Raw genomic sequence first — 19103 nt, 5'->3', positions numbered from 1 at the left:
GTTTGGAGCCTCAAATTTTTGTTTGTGTTAGAGTGACCGTATACCTTCGTTTTCTTTTTTAGTCTGCTTGAAGTTTCACTTTTTGAAATTGTCAATATTGGCTTGTATATGAATTCCTGTATGCTATTTTGGGTTTTGCTTCAAGTTTCATTTTTTCTAACGAAACTTCTTCCCTTCATCGGTTGAAGGTTTACTTCATCCTAGTCTTACTAACGTGGCAGCACTAGAGCCACAAATTTGGTTCAATCTTTTTATCTGACTAATGTCGTCTTGTCAGTGTGTTATGGACTTTGTTCTAAATATCAGATATATCGGTGGTATTTAGAAAACGATACGATATTGCCCATATCGGTTGAATATATCGGTCAAATATTGGTCAAACTCGAATTGTTTAAAAAAATTCATTTTTTTTTCATTTTTAATATTTATTTCCTCTCTTTAAAAAAAACTTGTATTTCTTTTTTCATTTTTTCATATATATTTCTAATTTTTATATCTTTTGTATTTTTTTAAATATATATAATGAATTTTGAGCCTAAACAATTCTTCTTAAATACCCATTTTTATTATTAGGTGTCGTTCGTGTACTTTAATTGTAAAAAACATTAAGTATTTATTTTCTTTAGTTTATTTAGTATTGTTTCTTTCGTTTATTTGATACATTTTGAAGTATAATTTTATAAATTTTATTGAAAATAAGGAAATCCGATAAAATCGATATATATTGATATATCTTCGATATATCCCCGATATATCGTTTTACCCCTTAACCAATACGATACCGATATTTAGACAATTGCTTTCAACTGACCTAAACACGCGCTAACAGAGTTGTAACGCGCCGTTAGTAAAAGAAAAGGTGAGAGTTTATTGGGTGGAGGGTAGAACCTCAGTTTTTCTAACTGTTTCTGTGTCTTGGAGCTGCTTATGTGTCAGACTTCTACAAATTCAAGTTTTGTTTTTTTAACAGAAACTAGGAAAAAAAACAAAAAAAAACTGAATAAAGTTTTAGTTTTTGGAAAGACGAGAGCCAAATCGAACCATTTGAACCGAATTCCACCCCCAGTTTGAATCTCTTATTATTTTTTGTTTAGTTGATCACTTGTGTTATTAACATAATTGATAGTGTAATCTGATATGGATTTGTGTTTTATTGAGAAAATCAAACTAAATAAGAAAAATATTGATGTTTGATTCCTGGCTGTTATATGTTAAAATGAGTTCTTGGGAGTGCTGGTGTTTAATTGGTGTTTGGTTTTAATTAAGATGCTTTAAGAGAGATAGGGGTTTTGTGTTCTATGAACTAGGAATCATACATTTGATTGAATTATTACCAAGGTTGAGTTTTGTAACTGAGTAGATGTTTGGATAAAGAAGCAGATACTTGGAAAGATCAGATTTGATGGATGAGAGAGATGGAGAAGGGTTAGCGGAGGAATACGAGATGTTGATTCAGACAACGGATGTGGAGCTTCCGAAGATGGCGTGGAGGCAAGAGAAGGCAGACCCTGAGATTTTGAAGTTCGAGAATGATTTGATTGCTAGGCTCACCGGACAAATTGAATTACTGGTGATTCAACACTTAAACTTTGCTAATCCCTTAGCAAACACTAAAAAAGAAAACTAAAAGATAAAACAAAAATCAAAACAACTAGACTAACACACGAAACATTCTAATGCCTTCAACATTTTGTCTCAGAGGTCTTCACACTCATAGCATCAAGAATAACATTCAATCGAAAATAGATAAGATGAATTCAATGGTTAATAAACATGCGATTTTGTTTAACAAGACATGTCAGAAATAAAGGTGATATTAAGCTCAACATGTTAAAAACAAGTTCAAATTCAACTCACAAGGATATGCACTCCGAATCTTTTCTCTCAAGAACATGGCATATGCTTAAAAGCTTTTCATACACAAGAGTTATTAACAAATAGTGAATAATTCAAAAATCTCATGAAAGATACCAATCATATGCATAAATGAACCCAAATCATATGCTTACTCATGAAACAAACTCCACAGATCAAGAGCTACTCATTTTAAGAATCATGCGGATCTTTATAAAAGGGATGTCTTAGGTTCGGCATGTATATCATTTTTCAGGGTAAAGGAATCACAAAGGTCGTCCTGAAGACTTAGCAGAGCAAAACATCCACTTTATGTCGCCATACTCCATAAAATAAGGGCCAAATATCATCATGTTGGACCCATCTTTCACTTTAAACATTGTGAAAACAGACAAAGGCTTAAATATAACATTATTGAGCCTTCAACAAATACATCACAACTCCAAATTCACAAAGAAAATATGTATGCCGTAACTTCTTGTCGTTCATTCTTTTCGTTTGTTGTTTCAAGCCGTGTATCATGTATTTTTCCTTCTTCTTCTTCACACGACATCTTTATACATTTTTCATACTTCTCATGGCATACTTACATACATAGCATAACCCCACATTTAAATCAAATCATCACTCCATATTAAAACCAAGAATCGGCTCTGCCAAGCCTCAAAGACAAGGTAGAGATATAACTATACTAAGAAAATATATTAACATGTTGGTAATGAAAGAAAATGCTTAACGTAGGCTCAAAGGGGTTCAAACTAAGGTGTCCCAAGCAGAGCTCAAATAAGGATATACAACTTTTTGGTTTAAGTGGTGGAAATCCTAAATGGATCCAACAATCATTTTCAAAATCAGAGTATATTATGATATAAAGCTTCGAAAGTTTCACAAAGTAAGTTCTAGCATTCTCTAGTTCATTTCAATTCTATGGCATATGAATTGATCAAAATAGATGTAATGAGATTATAAAGCCAAGAAACGATAGATAAAACCCTCTAAAGAAAGGCACATATATGGCTCAAAAATCACATAGGTTACATGAATCAAAACAAGTAAGGAACATGCTCATTATGTACCTAAGTTTGAAAATCCTCATCTACTACATGTTTGTACAATTTATACACATCGACTAAACCAAAGAATAACAATTAAGTTCAATTCAATATCGTGATCATCTATCAACCAATCATTCAAAGATCAACTCATCCTAGGCATTTAAAGACATACCTAGAACTCAAAACAAAAACAACTTAAACTAAAAATCGAAAAATCGGAAATCAAAATTAAAAACAACAAAATCAAAACACATAAGCATCAAACAATAGAATACAACGAATGATGTATACCCCACCCCACACTTAGAACTTACATTGCCCTCAATGTACAATATGATAAGCAACAAAAATTAAAAAGAGAGATGAGATAAGAAAATGCAAATACTCGTTGATGTCTCCTTCATTGGCTTACGTTTAGAGTCTATAGCCTAGACGTTTTCATCTTCATCCGCTAAAAGAACACGACATTGTCATCCTCCTCATCATTGGAAGATATGATCATGATGTCGCCATTATCCTCCTCATCGTCACTCGAGTTCGAATCACTGTTTTTCTAGCTCGAATCCGAATCCACTTCTTCCTTCAAACTCGGGTCCTTTTCTTCCTCTTCCTCATTGACACGGCTCTGAAACTCCACCTCCTCAATTGTGAGTTCCTTGCTCCCTTGCTTGGAGTGAGCACAAATGCCAATTCCAAAATCGATTGCTTCATTTCATTGATCATCTTGTCTCGGCGGTGCTCCGCTCTTGTGGGTGTAGTCTTAACTCTAACCGGTCTACCTTTCCTCTTCATGCCAACTGGAGACTTCAAATATTCGTGAGTGTTCCCACACTTCCTAGCTTTCATTCCATCTATCTCCACTCCAAAGAACCGAGAAGTACCACTCACTCTAGAGCATGACGTCGAAACCATACTATCCCTTCTTTCTCCAAGTGCTCCAATATGCATGATCCTATCTCCTACCTCAAGGTTCATGAAGCCTCTTGGTGAAAACAAATCAATGTACTCTTGATAATCCCTTAGCAGACCTTGGTAGAAAGTACTAGTCAATGCATGTTGGTTCATGTCATGGTCTAATGGTGCCACTACTTCTTGAAATCTCCTTAAGTATTTGTGGTAGGGCTCATCATCTTGTTGTTTGCATGCTCGAATCATCTCTCTCATCCTTGCTCTTCTTGCAGTGAGCAAGAACTCCTTGAGGAATGTTCCTTGTAGCTCATCCCATGATCAGATGGAATTCTCTGGAAGAGAGTGCAACCATTCTCTTGCTTTGTCAACTAAAGTGAAGAGAAACACCTCAAAATACAATAACTCTAAGTCTCCACGTTCCATGGACTGAATAGCATGTTACACCTTCGACTCAAAAAGGAATATAGGAATATATGGACATCATTCTTCTCAATCTTAAACCCTCTGAAGAGCGGCATGGTCTTCAAAATTTTGTATGTAACCTCCATACGGGAATGATTATGCCTAGAAGCCGGCAACACGATGCATCTAGGGTGAAACACAGGGTTGTCTCTCTCTGCAAACATGTTGTCTTCACGAAACGCAAACACCTCTATTGCACACTTTGAAAGTCTCCTTATGAAATAATTGAACAAAATGTGGTAGCTTTCCTTTCCTTCTTATGAGCTCGTGAGTGTTTGGAAAAAGGATCAACAATTATGTTGAACTCGTGCTCTATATATAGAGCAATCTCAATCCTTTTCCATGAGGTAGAAAGAAACCAACAAGGACATGGAAACCTTCTCCCACTCATACTTGGAATCCATGTCCGAATGGGATTTCTACATTGATGACACATGGCAATGGCTTCTCCTACTTCAACTAGGACTTCTTCTCACAGGAATTTCCCTCTCATGACTCAACTAGGAATCCATCTCTCCCTCTACTTTGGAAATCCCAATCCGGATGGGAATCCCTTTCTTGATGACACATGCACGCCGTCCTTGTTCAACTAGGAGTATCACGGCCACTCCTCTTCTAATCCAACTAGGAATTGATCTTGTCATCTCCTTAATTTACTCCATGGATCCGTTAAGCATCAGTGGTAGCTTCCTTTGTAGCATGGCAGAAACTGCCTCACTCATTTCACAACCCCCCTCTTTCGAGTCATCCTCCTCTTCTTCTTTGCAAACCTATTGGGGAATGTACACGAGCAAGGACATTAGTTGAAACAATCCACTTGAGTTAGAAAGCTTACCTTTGTCATGCACGACATGATCAACTTGGGACAAGGACACGTCGTCATTGTCTTTGGAAGGCACGGCCTTCTTTGGTGGTGGCAGGAGAGTGTCTAACTCTCCCACTCCTTTATCGCATAAAGAATACAAAAATCATACAAGAAACATACAAGGTTTCGTTTCAAAAAGTTTTCACAAATTTTTGTTCAATCGATTTCATGCTTCTACATTAATATTAACAAAATGAGATTTTACCTATTCCGTTCGATTTACAACCTACAACAATCATTCATTCAATCATCAAAACAACATCCTAAGATAAAATTACTATATGTTACAAGAAAATAAGATAAGAATATACATGACCAGTGAATTTGAAATTAAAAGTTAGATCCTAGTACTCGACAACGACGCCATTTGATCAGTTTGATTACTCGACATCAATATTAACCATGTAAGCATCGTTAATAGTACAAAGCAAGAGGGTATCGTTCACAAACCGGGGATCCAACCAGGGCATAGAATCACAAACATTTAACAACGAATTCACAAAGAGATATAAGTTTGTTATAGGATCAGATCGGTATCAAAACAGAAAATAAAACCTAAACTAATATATACATGTGCTCAACCAACCAACACACAATACATCACCAAAACAAATCATATAAGGCTAACGAAAATCAGATTCTAGTCCTCCTTTAAGAGTCATGCTGAGACAATATCATGAATAACTAAGGTTCGATCATGCAATTAGGGTCCAAAGCAGTAACCTAAACACATAGACACTTAACACATTTGACTCTTCCCAAGCGGTCTTAATCGAAATCTAACATATTTATCCTACCATGTAATTCCAAAGCCACGCATATTGAATTTATTAAGCATGTCACATACGTAACCAACAATCATGCAATTTCGAAAATCACATAGAAAAGATAAACATGTTCATATCACAAGTCATAAATCCAACAACCTAAATATCATACTACAAGCGTATAGATAACACTTAGATACTCTCGAAATCACTCAAGAATGGTACACGGCAAAAACCAAAATCATAGAACTAAAAACAAAAAATCGCAACTTTATATAATTTGAAACAAGTAACTACTTCATAGACAAAATCGAAATAAGTTTACAATACATAAATCGCATACACAACCAAGAACAAGAAAAAACAAAAAAACTGAAATAAACATAGAGAGAATCATGGTTACACTTTATCAATCAAGCGATCCTACAAGGTGTAGCTGTGACTTCTAAGGGGATGAAGCCTCTTCACAATCGTACTTAAAGGTAATGGAATGGTGAAGGGATGATGAAATCGGTTTTAGGATTTCTTGGAAGGGTGAGTATGAAATTCGGTAGAGCTTTGGCTAGTATGTGCGCAAGGTTGATGGTCATTAAACAATGAGGCCGTGCCTCTCTATATAGGAGTCAATATAGCCCTCATGTCGTCCTAATTAGGAGATAGAATCAGATTGGGAAGTTGAAATCTTCTTTGATATGGACTTTGATTCATGTACTCCAAATCCAACTTGATGTAGGAAACCAAATCTAATGGGAAAACACATAGGGCTGCACGGCATCTCTCTTTCTCAAACTAGGAAATAGCTAGGCCACCTCTCCTCTCCTTATCCAACTTGGACATAATCTCCTTGTCTCACTAGGAATGCATCACAACATCACTACTCCTTGTCCAAATAGGATTTGTCTTTCCTGAAAAAATTTCAACGATTAAGAAATATGAATGAATGAAAATAGGAAAGTAGAATCCTAGTCGAGTAAGGAATCCTAGCTCAATAAGGATTTCTAACACTTACACAATTTCATCATCAATTTATCTAAATTCGGCATAACTCTACTATAACACAAAAAGAACAAATACGAAACTAAAACAACTAAATAAGAAGTAACAAAACATAGGAATATGACATATATACATTAAGAACGTCACACTTTGTGCTTCTATCATGAGTTTGAGTTTGCTTCACGTTTTTTGTTTCAATGAAAATGTTAAGAACCCTGATTTTGTTGCTTGGTTTATCTAAAAATTCAATCTTGGTTTGCAATTGAATTATACTATTGGTGCCTTTTTATTCAGGAGTTTACTAGTTTTTAGTTCTGGATGTCAAATAAGTTATATCGGAATGTGGGTGATCTTACTTCTTACAAAGTACATGAATTTTGTGTCCTTTTTAGTGGTTGTGTTATTGATTGATCCCAATTGGGTGTGTGATTTACAGGAAGAAAATGTGGAGCAAGATGCTCAATCTGATATTGATTCACTTACTGTATCACTCTACCAGATGGATTTGGACAGGATTCAGTTCTTGTTGAGATCTTATCTCCGGATTCGGCTGTAGAAGGTGGGGCTAAGTGGCTAACTGCTCTCTTGCTGTGTGTTCATGTGTTTTCAACTTTTCATTGCATTTGAATGGGACTCTTCATCTTTTGTGTGTGCTAGAAAACAACAGCACTCACCCCATGCTTGCTAATCATTTGGCAAAAACAAAATCGTTTAGGCAATTCGTGCTTGATGTGGTTTAAGAAATAGTAATCGCATAAATTCTGCGGAAACATCTACAGGTTTTACATGTTAGTTATTCTTGTTATTTACTTTCAAGTAGCTTTCTTTTGCAGATTGAGAAATACATCTTTCACATCTTAGCCACAGCTGAGTTGTACAACCGTCTCTCCAAGCAGGAGAAGGCCTTTGCAAAAACGTGAGGACTCTAGCTGCTTATTAGTTTGTGCTCTTTTGGTGAAAGCTTACGCTTGAGGTTCATGTTATGTGGTATTTCTTTAGTGGCAGGCCGGTGTCTTGTTGATTTGGAGAAGCATCTTGAAGAGTGTTCAGTCGAAATTGCCTAACAATTACCAGTCATATTCAAGCAATCCATGATCAGTGAAGAGAACGACATGGGTATACACATAATCTTCTTTCCAGATTTCATGCATATATGTGTTTTCTGTTTTTCGTACGTGTGTGGGCGTGTGATTTTGACATCTATCACCTTTAATTTCTGTAAATACTGGCCATCCAGTGCTTTAGTCAATGTGTAAATTCTTTTTCGTCTGTGATATCTGGTTTTGTGGTAGCTTTTTAGACATTACTTTACAGTCTTAGATTTATGATCAGTCAAGATATCAATGTTTTCACAGTTCCGACTTTTTTGGTAACTATAACAATTAAATTGGCTGTAGACATTGTGCCGAGGAAAAATCTGACATAGTTAATACTGTCCATTAGCATTAGTAGCTCTAGTTACAAGCTACTGTGTGGGTAAAGATATTTGAAGCCTTATTTGATCTGATCGTCCATGAAACTATACCAAAAATGATTTTATGTCATTGATTTTGCCATTTTGGTTTGCATTTGATAACTTTATCAGAGGAACAATGCATGAGTTGTCTGAAACTTTTCTATGCCCAAGTCATGTATAGATTTCATTCTCTCCGTCTGGAATATAGGCTATTTTAGAGTCACTTCCAGTGCTGAACTATATCCATTACTGTCACGACCCCGAAATTTCGAGCATGAAACTCAAATTTCGAAGTCATGAAAACACTAAAACAATCTCAATGAATCGAAATCATTTTAAATGCCACAGCGGATCATATCCGAGTTCAAAATACAACTTAGTTAAACCGATTATTACAAACCAAATTATAATTCGACATTATAACAAATGGAAATGTATAATCCTCACAAAAACCTCACAAGAAAGTCACACAAAATCCTCACACAAGTTGGAACTGAATATCTTCAAGTCCTCTGAGCGGTCCGTCAATTCCCGCTAATCCACACCTGCAGAGTTATCCACTACACCATCGAATTGGTGCACCGGGATTGTAAACACAAACCCGGTAAGCTTTACAGCTCGTATGAGTAAAAACAACAATAAAACTCGCATATCAATATATACGGAAATCCACAAAAATATCAAATATAAATGCACTCATGAGTCAATGGACGGCCCATCTGGTTATCCCAAAAAAATTATGAAAATGAAAGTGCTCATGAGAAATTGGGCAACCCATCTGTTTACCCAAATACATTTATAATACGGGTACTAATGAACGCTGGTACACCTTAGTTACCCCTCACGTAGTACACCGCCGATATTGGGCAACCTCCTGCTACCCAACATCCAAAAATATGAGTACTCATGAGCCGATAACCCATATGTTACCTCACATGCAGTACTCCGGTAGACAGACTAGAGCTCTAACTGTATCGTAACTTTCGCCCGGCCAAAGGCTAGGTTCCGACATGCCAAACACGTATGAAGACTGGTCCGAAGACATAAACACGTCCGAAGACAAAACACGTCCGAAGACAACTCACGTCCGAAGACAAATCACGTCCGAAGACAACTCACGTCCGAAGACAAATCACGTCCGTAGACAACTCACGTCCGAAGACAAATCACGTCCGAAGACAAATCACGTCCGAAGACAAAATCACTTCCGAAGATAAATCACGTCCGAAGACAATTCACGTCCAAAGACAAAATCACGTCCGAAGACAAAATCACGTCCGGAGACAATTCACGTCCGAAGACAATTCACGTCCAAAGACAATTCACGTCCGAAGACAAATCGCGTCCGAAGACAATTCACGTCCGAAGACAATTCACGTCCGAAGACAAATCGCGTCCGAAGACAAATCACGTCCGAAGACAAAAACGTTTTAACAAATCTCAATGCTAAAACCACGTACAATATTCATCTCATTATATTGTACAATTCAAATCACATGCTCGATATATAAATCTCGTCATCAAAATGACATATTCATGATGAAATCATAACAGTATATAATATAGCAAACTATATATATATGTACCAATTTACCATTTATACAAATATATATATTCTACTATATCATATACGTGTCATATTTCTTTCTTTAAAATTCTGCATAATCTTGAACCTCCGCGAGGGTAGATTCGTAAATAAGTGAGATTTTACTCACCTTATAATCTCGTGCGTCATTCCACAATTTCCGAAAGTAATTCATTTCCTTGATTTATCGATCACCTTGAAAAGATAAGAAAAGAATTTAGAATCGTTACGTAAACCTTTAAATGCCGAAACAGTAATAATATGTTACTGTTCAGTAATTTATGGTTTTACGAGTTTACTGTTCACGTATTTACTATTCACAAATTTACTGTTCACGAATTCACTGTTCACGTATTTCTGTACAAATAAACATCCATTTACGTATTCTTGTACGTGTACATACTATTTACGTATTCATGTACGTGTACATACTGTTTACGTATTTCTGTACATATGAATACTATTCAAATGTAAATAATGTCTCAGTAAATAATAATTACTGAATTACCCTTATGAAATTACTTTTTACATTTACTGAAAGTAATTTACATTTACATTTACCACACGTAAAATAAATTTACATTTACCGTACGTAAATAACTTTTACATTTACCGCACGTAAAAATAAATTACAAATTTACCCTTCGGAAACACTGTTCACGCGCCGCCGCACGTGGGCCTCCTACCCCCTCCACGCACCCACACGCGCCGCCTAAGGCGGCGGTACCCTCTCCTTCCTCCTCCCTCTCCGATCTCCACAAAATCAAGCCAAAATAACCAAAAATCCACAACCAATCCATCAATTACATCAATTCATACCTTAATCGAAGCTAAGAACTCCAATTTGGCACCGGAAGAGCTTGGATTGTCGGTGGTGTTTCGATTCCTCGGGGAGGACTTGAATCGTGCGGTTTTGCCCCTAAGTCGATAGCAGAGGGCTCCAAGGGCGAGGATCGGCGTCGAGATGCTCTCCTCCGTGCCCTTGCGTCGCCGAAGGTGGTGCTCGACGATGGCGATGAATCTCGCGATCTCGGGTTGGAGCGCGGAGGCTCACGGCGGCGCGAGGAGGTGCGTCGACCTCGGGGTCGACTGCGAAGGGTCGCACGACACTTCCTGGGCCGGCGGTGTGTGTCACGGAGACCGGAGCTTGTCGGATCGTGGCAGAGGAATTCTGAAGGAGAGAGAAGAAGGGAGGGAGGCGGAAGAGAAGAGAGAGAAAGGGTTTCCAATTATGGAAACTCTAATCTCAAAAATGTCGTTTTATACTCGTTTCTAAAATCGAAACTAACTTCCGACATTAATAACTTTTACGTCCGACGTCCGATTCGAACACGTGACATGTCCACGAACTCGTATCGACGAGCTCTCCAACTTTCGTGAAGGAAGTTTTCGCAAACGATCAACAGAATAAAAGTCGATTTTTCACGTCGCGGAAACGTAACGCTTTCCTAATTTAAATGTTTCGATAATATTTCCGTGTTCGATTTACCGCTTCGCTAAGCAAACAAAAGTCGTTTACATGAATTTTACAACTTATAGAAATTAAATAAAACCAACATCGTCCCGAAAAATCGGGTTATTACAATTACACCTCACTGCAGAATCGCTCTTACTTCTCTCTGTAAAGCATGTACTTGAAAATTGAACAGATTTGATTTCTGGATTTTGATACATTTTCTTATCTTTGGCTTCCAGTGGCAAAGCCTCAATTAGACACGTTTGTTGTGTGCAAAACCAAATACTATCTCGGACATATTCAGCTTGAGGACAATGAAGAAGATGGCCATCAGATGACAGGCAAGTGAATGAAGTGATGGTTCATAAATATATATTTCTACATTGAAACGTTCTCTGTCTTTTCTTGCACTTACGGGGTTTTAACGTCCTTATGACAGGGCGAACCAGAGACCTTTGGAGGAACCTTTCGAAATGGAGCCTGATGTTTTATACTTTGTGCGTTACAAAGCAATAAAGAGATTCGTAGAGGAAGGGAGGATTGATTTATTCTGAGCACCGTAGGGGTGTAATGATCTTACAGTATCTTTTCCATTCTATTGCTTTACAAGCTTGTTCTGAAACTAACGATTTGTAAGTCATGGAAGTGACCTGTTGAGCAACAATTTTTGTAGTTTTATTTGACGGTTGTTGAAAACTTGAAATATAGTTGTTCTCGATCTTGTTTACGTAATTTTTTTGCTTTTACTAAAAAATAGCCTCATTACTAGAAGAAGAACAGTATGATATAACGTATTGGAGATATTGGCTTTACAAGATATGAAAAAGTAAGAAAGCAAAGTGTATAACCTGTCTTCTCAAAAATTCGGAGACGACTTGTTTGTATGTGTTTCACATAATCTGATTCTGTCTGGAGAAAATTGTTAAATGCTGACTAAAAGTTCTATATATGGAGTGAAGTTTCACTCATTTGATAAATTTGTAGTGTGTACATTTCTAATTTTCTCGAATTCAAAACGAGGCGTAGTGTAATATAGATGCAAATTCCATATTCAGACATGGATAAATTGGAGATGTGATCGTTCTAGTATATATCTGAATAAATTGGAGAAGTGTCCTATACCAGCTGACATGGATTAGGAACAATCCAAAGAAATCCTCGGTGCCAATCCCCTTGGGTGCCTTGGGATGTATAATAGGTCTTAAAACCTTTGCTTTCCAAATTGAATATGCCTACGTTGTTTATGACTCTCATAATGTTGTCTGGCTATGTAAATAGAGTTTGGTTTAAGTTCTGGGAAATCCAGAGTGGATAATGACATTGATGTTGGTTCCTCTTCACTCAAGACTAAAGCCCGATCTTGCAAACATTTCACCTTCAAACATTCCACCTTGTTGGGAGTAAATTTTAACTTATAGACCTCATAGTTTCGAAATTCTTTCTCCACAAGCAATATCTCATCTAATGATTCCACCAAATGACATTTACAACTTTGGCGGTACCTATTATGGAGTTTGGAACTCGATGGTTTTGATAGGATATCTTCCACCAAAATCCCATATCGAAATTGATTTCGAGACTCACTCTGATAATCCAAATAGAAGGCTGTTATGGATAATTATCAAGTCAGGAAATCCTCTATGTGCAGGATCCAACTCAGTCCAAGTAGTGTTGTTTCCATTATCACCATGCTTATGGAATGCTAATCTTTTCTGTCTTTTCTTTACGCGTACGTATTGTACCACAACGTAAAAGGCATTGTTGCGAGATGGGTCTGAGGATAGGAAAACTCTGAGAACCGTAAATCCTAGAGGTGGGAGTATAATTCTTAACCCTAGAGATAGGGTTAAAAAGGTGTACTGATTTTTGTATCTTCGAGTCCGACATCAGCAGCCACCCGTGTGACAAACCCAGCAAGTACCTGTCATCTTTAGAGAAACCTTGGAATAGGTTCCTGAAGGTGTAAATCTTTTTATCTGAGAGGCTCAAGAAGCGGCAAGTATGGACGTTTTCGCATTCTGGAGGGAGCATGAGCTATAGAGTTTGAGGCACCAAGGGTTTGTAAACCGGGCCGGAGGTGTAAGACTTTGCAGCGGCATTCCAGGATGAAGAGAGGAGTTTAAAGCGAGCAATGTCAATTAGAGCAAGTCTTCTCAAGATCAATTCTAACAGCTCCAATGGCAGGTCAGACCAGTTCCTTCCTGTTTTCATACTCGTCCTTGATTGTGTTGTAGTCCTATGGACGACTTTGTCTTCCTCATGAGAGATAGCGATTTCATCGATCACAAAGTTGGGGTTTTGTGGTTTTCTTCTGTAGCTTAGGAAATATATATACAGAGTACGACTATGTATTTTCGATATCTCCAACAAGTTTGAAACAAAGAAGACAATTACATCTAGGCCTAGCATATCGAATATATATATATATGTATACAAAATATTTTGACAGATCAGTCACTCCTAATTGAAGTAGAGGATACAAAAGACGACTTAAATTGTTCATTGAGGAAACCTCATAATTAAGTTAATTGATTTCGCGCCTTTACATCAATGGTATCACACAGGTACATTGTCGTGCTCCACAGAAAACGGGTTTTAAAAGATCTTTAGTAATAAACGGGGTTTACATAAATGATCTTTAGTAATAAACTAAACTTTTGAACGGTTAAAATCGTGTATGTATATTCCCAAAGGGTGCAAATAAATGAGAGTTTGAACGCAAGCGCACATACTAGTTTGTACGCAAGTTTTTTCCTTAAAATAATACAAATTAAAAATGAGCTTAACTCAAGCATTCAACCAAATTTCTGTTGTCAAAATATATGAGACTGAAACAGTAGAATGAATTCAAGAGAAATAACTGTGATTTTAATGATAACATAGAGCCTTATATATAGGCATTGCAACAAAGATCTTGATGAATCAGGGAAAATATAGCATTCTTTATCTAACTAGGCTATATTAATTAGGACAAGATACACCAAGTATGAAAAGGAGATGATTCTCCTACAACACTCCCCCTTGTATCGCGATCCTAATGTGACATAGTGCAATACTGTTGCCTCAGTAAAAAACCTTGCCAAGCAAAACAAAAACCTCTTGGGTAAAATTAAAAGCTTTGGTCAAAGGCGAAAAAGAGCACAACTTTGATGTAGACTCCCCCTTATGTCTAAAAAAACCGCTCATCCTGATCTTTAACTCAATCTTGGAGCTCTGATAGATAATGCAAGCCAATGCGTCTCACATGCTTTACAAATGTAGATTTTAGAAGAGATTTAGTGAACAAATCTGCCACATTATCCTTAGAACGAATCTGATTAACTTGGATATTCAACATTTCTTGTTGTTGCTGATTATAAAAGAACTTTGGCGAAATATGTTTTGTGTTATCACCCTTAATGTAAACTAACTTCATCTGCTCAATGCAAGCAGCATTATCTTCATAAAGACATGGAGGTTCAACTGTAGTAGAACTTAATCCACTAGCCTCTTGAATATGAGTAATGATTGCTCGAAGCCAAATACACTCTTTGACTGCTTCATGCAATGCTATAATCTCAGAATGATTCGAGGAAGTAGCAACAAGGGTTTTATTGGTTGATCTCCAAGAAATCGTCGTATTTTCCATGGTAAAAACATAACCAGTTTGGGAACGTCCTTTGTGTGGATCTGAAAGGTAACCAGCATCAGCAAATCATACCAATTTATCACTAGAAGTTGTAGGGAATGAGGAGAAGCAGCACCCGCAGCAACACTGGCGGCGGCGGCGGTAGGGCAGTGTCCAGCTTTCCGTGATAGCATGGCGGCGACGTTGTGTCGATCATCACCATCAATTCTTGTTGGAATACTGATAATACAACCCCATATCAATGGAACCTTTCAAGTACCTAAAGACGTTCTTACTACCGGTCCAATGATGCATAGTTGATGCAGAACTAAACCTTACCAACAAGTTCACTTAGAATGCAATGTCTGGACGAGTACATTGAACTAGGTAAAGCAAAGCTTCTATGGCACTCAAATATGGATATTCAGGATCAAGTATCTCTTCATCGTCATCTTTCAGATGGAATGGATCTTTCTTGGTATCCAGACTTCTTACGACCATGCGAATACTAGAAAGGTGCATAAATATGTCCATACAGAATCGGCTGAGCATCTTTTGGACGTATGCAGACTGGTGTACAAGGATTCCACTAACTCTATGCTCAATTTCCAAACTTGAGCAAAACCGAGTCTTTCCCATGTCTTTCATCTCAAATTTTGCTTTCAAGTAGCTTATCGTCTCACTAATCTCGTTAAGAGATCTAATTATATTCATGTCATCGATATAGACAGCTACTATAGAAAAACTAGAACTATTGCGTTTGATAAACACGCAAAGGCACAGTTCATCGTTCTTGTATCCCGTCCCAATCAAGTATTCGCTCAAACGTAAATACCATTCTTCCGGCATGTTTAAGTCCATAAAGTGAGCGTTGTAACCTAATGGCATAGGCATTGCGTGGCTCACTTGACTTGGGTACTTGAAGTCCATCAGGAACCTTCATGTATATCTCCGTATCTAGATCCCCATAAAGATACGCGGTCACCATATCTAACAACTGCATGTCAAGTTTTTTAGATACCACTAGACTTATCAGATATCAGAAGGCAATAATATCCATAACCGGAGAATACATCTCCTCATAGTCAACACCAGGACGCTGAGAGAATCCTTGAGCAATGAGTTGCGCTTTATACCGTAGGACTTCGCCTTTCTCATTCAGCTTGTGAAAAAAGACCCATTTATGTCCAACAAGCTTAACATTCGGCGGTACTTCAATGACCAAACCGAAAGGTTGCCTTTTATTCAGAGAGTCTAGTTCCATCTAGATTGCTTCCTTCCATTTCGGCCAATCTTCTCTTCGTTCACATTCTTCAACCGAGCGCGGTTCCATGTTGTCGTCGTCGATGTTTTTCCGAGCGATGGAATAAGCAAACACATCATCTATCCGCATGGAATTCCCATCCATGACTTCTAGAGCATTTAAGTCGCTCAATGAGATTTCTTTGTTCTTTGATATCAACAATGAGTCCAAAGCGTCCCTCAGATCATTAAGTGTTGATTCATGGACATAGCTATAATCAGATATAATCTCGAAGCTCGAATTGTTTGAGTCTATGATAAGTGGATCAGTTTGTGCATTGACTTTAGCTTGTTTTCTTGGCTGTGAGTCAGTGGAACCTTTTGGCCTCCCCTTCTTCTTGGGAGAACCGTGATCGTTGCCATGCCTCCACCTAGGGTAGGCTCGGCTGAGCCTTTCCTTGGTACGATGACATCTTGCCTGAATTTCGGGACTTCTAACCTCGCAGGATAGTTTGCAACATGTATACTTGATCTCGTCACTTTTGCAATATACGTAAAGGCGTCAGGCATCGCATTTGCCACCTTATGTAATTGTAAAATACGTTACACTTCAATCTCAGGATGAGATGTGCGGGGATCCCAATGAGACATAGTGGGGGTATTCCACGTCAATTCTCGACGTTTATCTTGAACATGTATGTTCTTATCTCCCCCTAAATGTGGGAAGTGTGTCTCATCGAAGTGACAATCTGCAAATCTAGCAGTAAAGAGATCTCTTGTCTGAAGGTCAAGGTAGTGGATAATCTTTAGAGAGTTAAATCCAACATAAATGGACATTCGTCTCTGTGGACCCATTTTCTTACGCAATGGAGGTGTAATAGGCACAAAAACCGCGCAACCAAACGTGTGTAAATGTGAAATTTCAGGCTCATATCCAGTTAGCAACTGGTACACACTAACCTGTTGTTTGGCGGTGGGTCTGAAACAAATAAGTACGGTTGCATGCACGATTGCATATCCCCAAGAAGTTATGGGCAAGTTACAATGCATAACCAAAGCTCGAGCTATAAGCTGTAACCGCTTAATTGTCGCTTCTGCCAGTCCGTTATGAGAATGAACGTGGGGTACAAGATGTTCAACATCAATCCTGATTCATTAAATGTCTTCGAAGTGAATTTTCCTGCATTATCCAGTCTAATAGACTTAATTGGATGGTCAGGGTGGTGAGCCCTGAGTTTAATGATCTGAGCAAGGAACTTCGGAAATGCAGCATTGCGTGTAGACAATAGATCGGCATGTAACTAGCGTGTCAGTGCATCTACCATAACTATAAAGTATCGAAATGGTCCGCATTCTGGATGTATTGATTCACATATATCACCTTCGATCCTTCGTAAGAATGGAATGTTCAGTGTATTATCAACTGCAAATGAAGGCTTTACCTGCATCTTTGCGATTACACAATCTTTACAAAATGATTTATGGGCATTAGAGATCGCGGAAAAGGCATCGCATAACTCAGTGGGCTCTATCACGACCTTAGAGGACCGTGGAAAAGCCTTGGCAGGCCGAGAGGCCAAGCCATGGCCGGACACAGGTTCCATGGTTGTGCTAGCATCATTCACGGCTTGTGGGGTTCCCACATGCCTGTTGGTTTTGAAAAATGGATGACCGTGTGAAGTTTTTAATATACAGATCATCATATCACGTCCAAAATGACCTAGATGATTATGCCATAGTTTGTAAGCGTCAGAATCATAGAAAGACTTGCTAACTGCATTGGATTCAATTGCACGTAGTGTGGTAAAGTACAACCCACTACTAACACGCAGTGTAGTAAAGTACAACCCACTACTAACACGCTCAAACATCTCTCAGATGTGACGATGACGTCTGTAACAAGAGGTAATACAGAGATACTCCTTTCCATTAACAACTTTGGTGTTCAGGTGATAATCGTTGGCACAAATATCCTTAAAACTGAGCAAGTTTCGGTTCCCCTCTGGTGCATAAAGTGCATCTTTGACTGTGATGGGAGTACCATTAGGTAGCAAGAATTGCGCTATACCACGCCCTTGGATCAATTGATTAGTCACAGAGGATTCGTAAGGCACAAATTGTGTAAAGAGTTGCTTATCCCGCAAAAATGTGTGAGTCGTTCCACAATCTGCTAAATATTCTATCTCGCTGGTTGACATCTACAAGTAAATTGTAAAACCTAATTAGTCTTTGAAAATACAAGGCAGACGTTCTCTAAGAGAAGAGAAAACGATAATATGAAGGATCAAAATAAGTTGTGATCCCTTAAATGTGCATAATGGTATCATACATACTTAGAGAATTCACATAAGAAACTTATGTGTGTCAAAGAGTAAGCACATTGCCATTGGATCAAGTAACTATGATCGGCGAAAGACAAAAAGTAGCACTGCAGGGTCGCATGGCCATAGCGGAGCTGCAAGGCCTGGGCGGGGGTGCCTAGGCGGGGCTGCAGTGTGGCCGTGCAGGGAAGCTGCAAAGGCCTTACAGGGGGAATTGAAGGGGGGCCGTGCAGGAGACCATCGGGGCGGCTGCAGGGGCCATGCGAGGCTGTTGCAGGGGCCGTGCGAGGCTGTTGCATGGGGGGGATTGTAGGGAGGCCGCGTGGGGGCGTGCAGGGGTGCCATGCAAGGGTTGTGCGATATAACGACAATCAATCGACATGGATTGTATTCAAAATCAGGAGTGGAAAGAGCCTCATGACCGGCTTTCTCTTTCTCTTTTGTCTGAAAGTCTTCAACTTTGAGCTTGATGGTAGGCATTAGCATCATACATCTTCACATCTTTAACATAGTTGCTTTCATTGGAAA

General features: G+C 38.3%; 1 pseudogene; it reads left to right on the top strand.

Moving 5' to 3' along the window:
• Window positions 1–1251: 1251 nt before the first annotated feature.
• On the top strand, window positions 1252–12123 carry LOC126787266 (DNA replication complex GINS protein SLD5-like; annotated as a pseudogene).
• The last annotated feature ends 6980 nt before the right edge of the window (window positions 12124–19103 follow it).

The sequence above is a fragment of the Argentina anserina genome, chromosome 3, assembly GCF_933775445.1.
Source record: "Argentina anserina chromosome 3, drPotAnse1.1, whole genome shotgun sequence".
NCBI classification, from domain to species: domain Eukaryota; kingdom Viridiplantae; phylum Streptophyta; class Magnoliopsida; order Rosales; family Rosaceae; genus Argentina; species Argentina anserina.
Note: the sequence above shows the minus strand (reverse complement) of the source record. Positions and strands in the feature narration are given on the sequence as shown.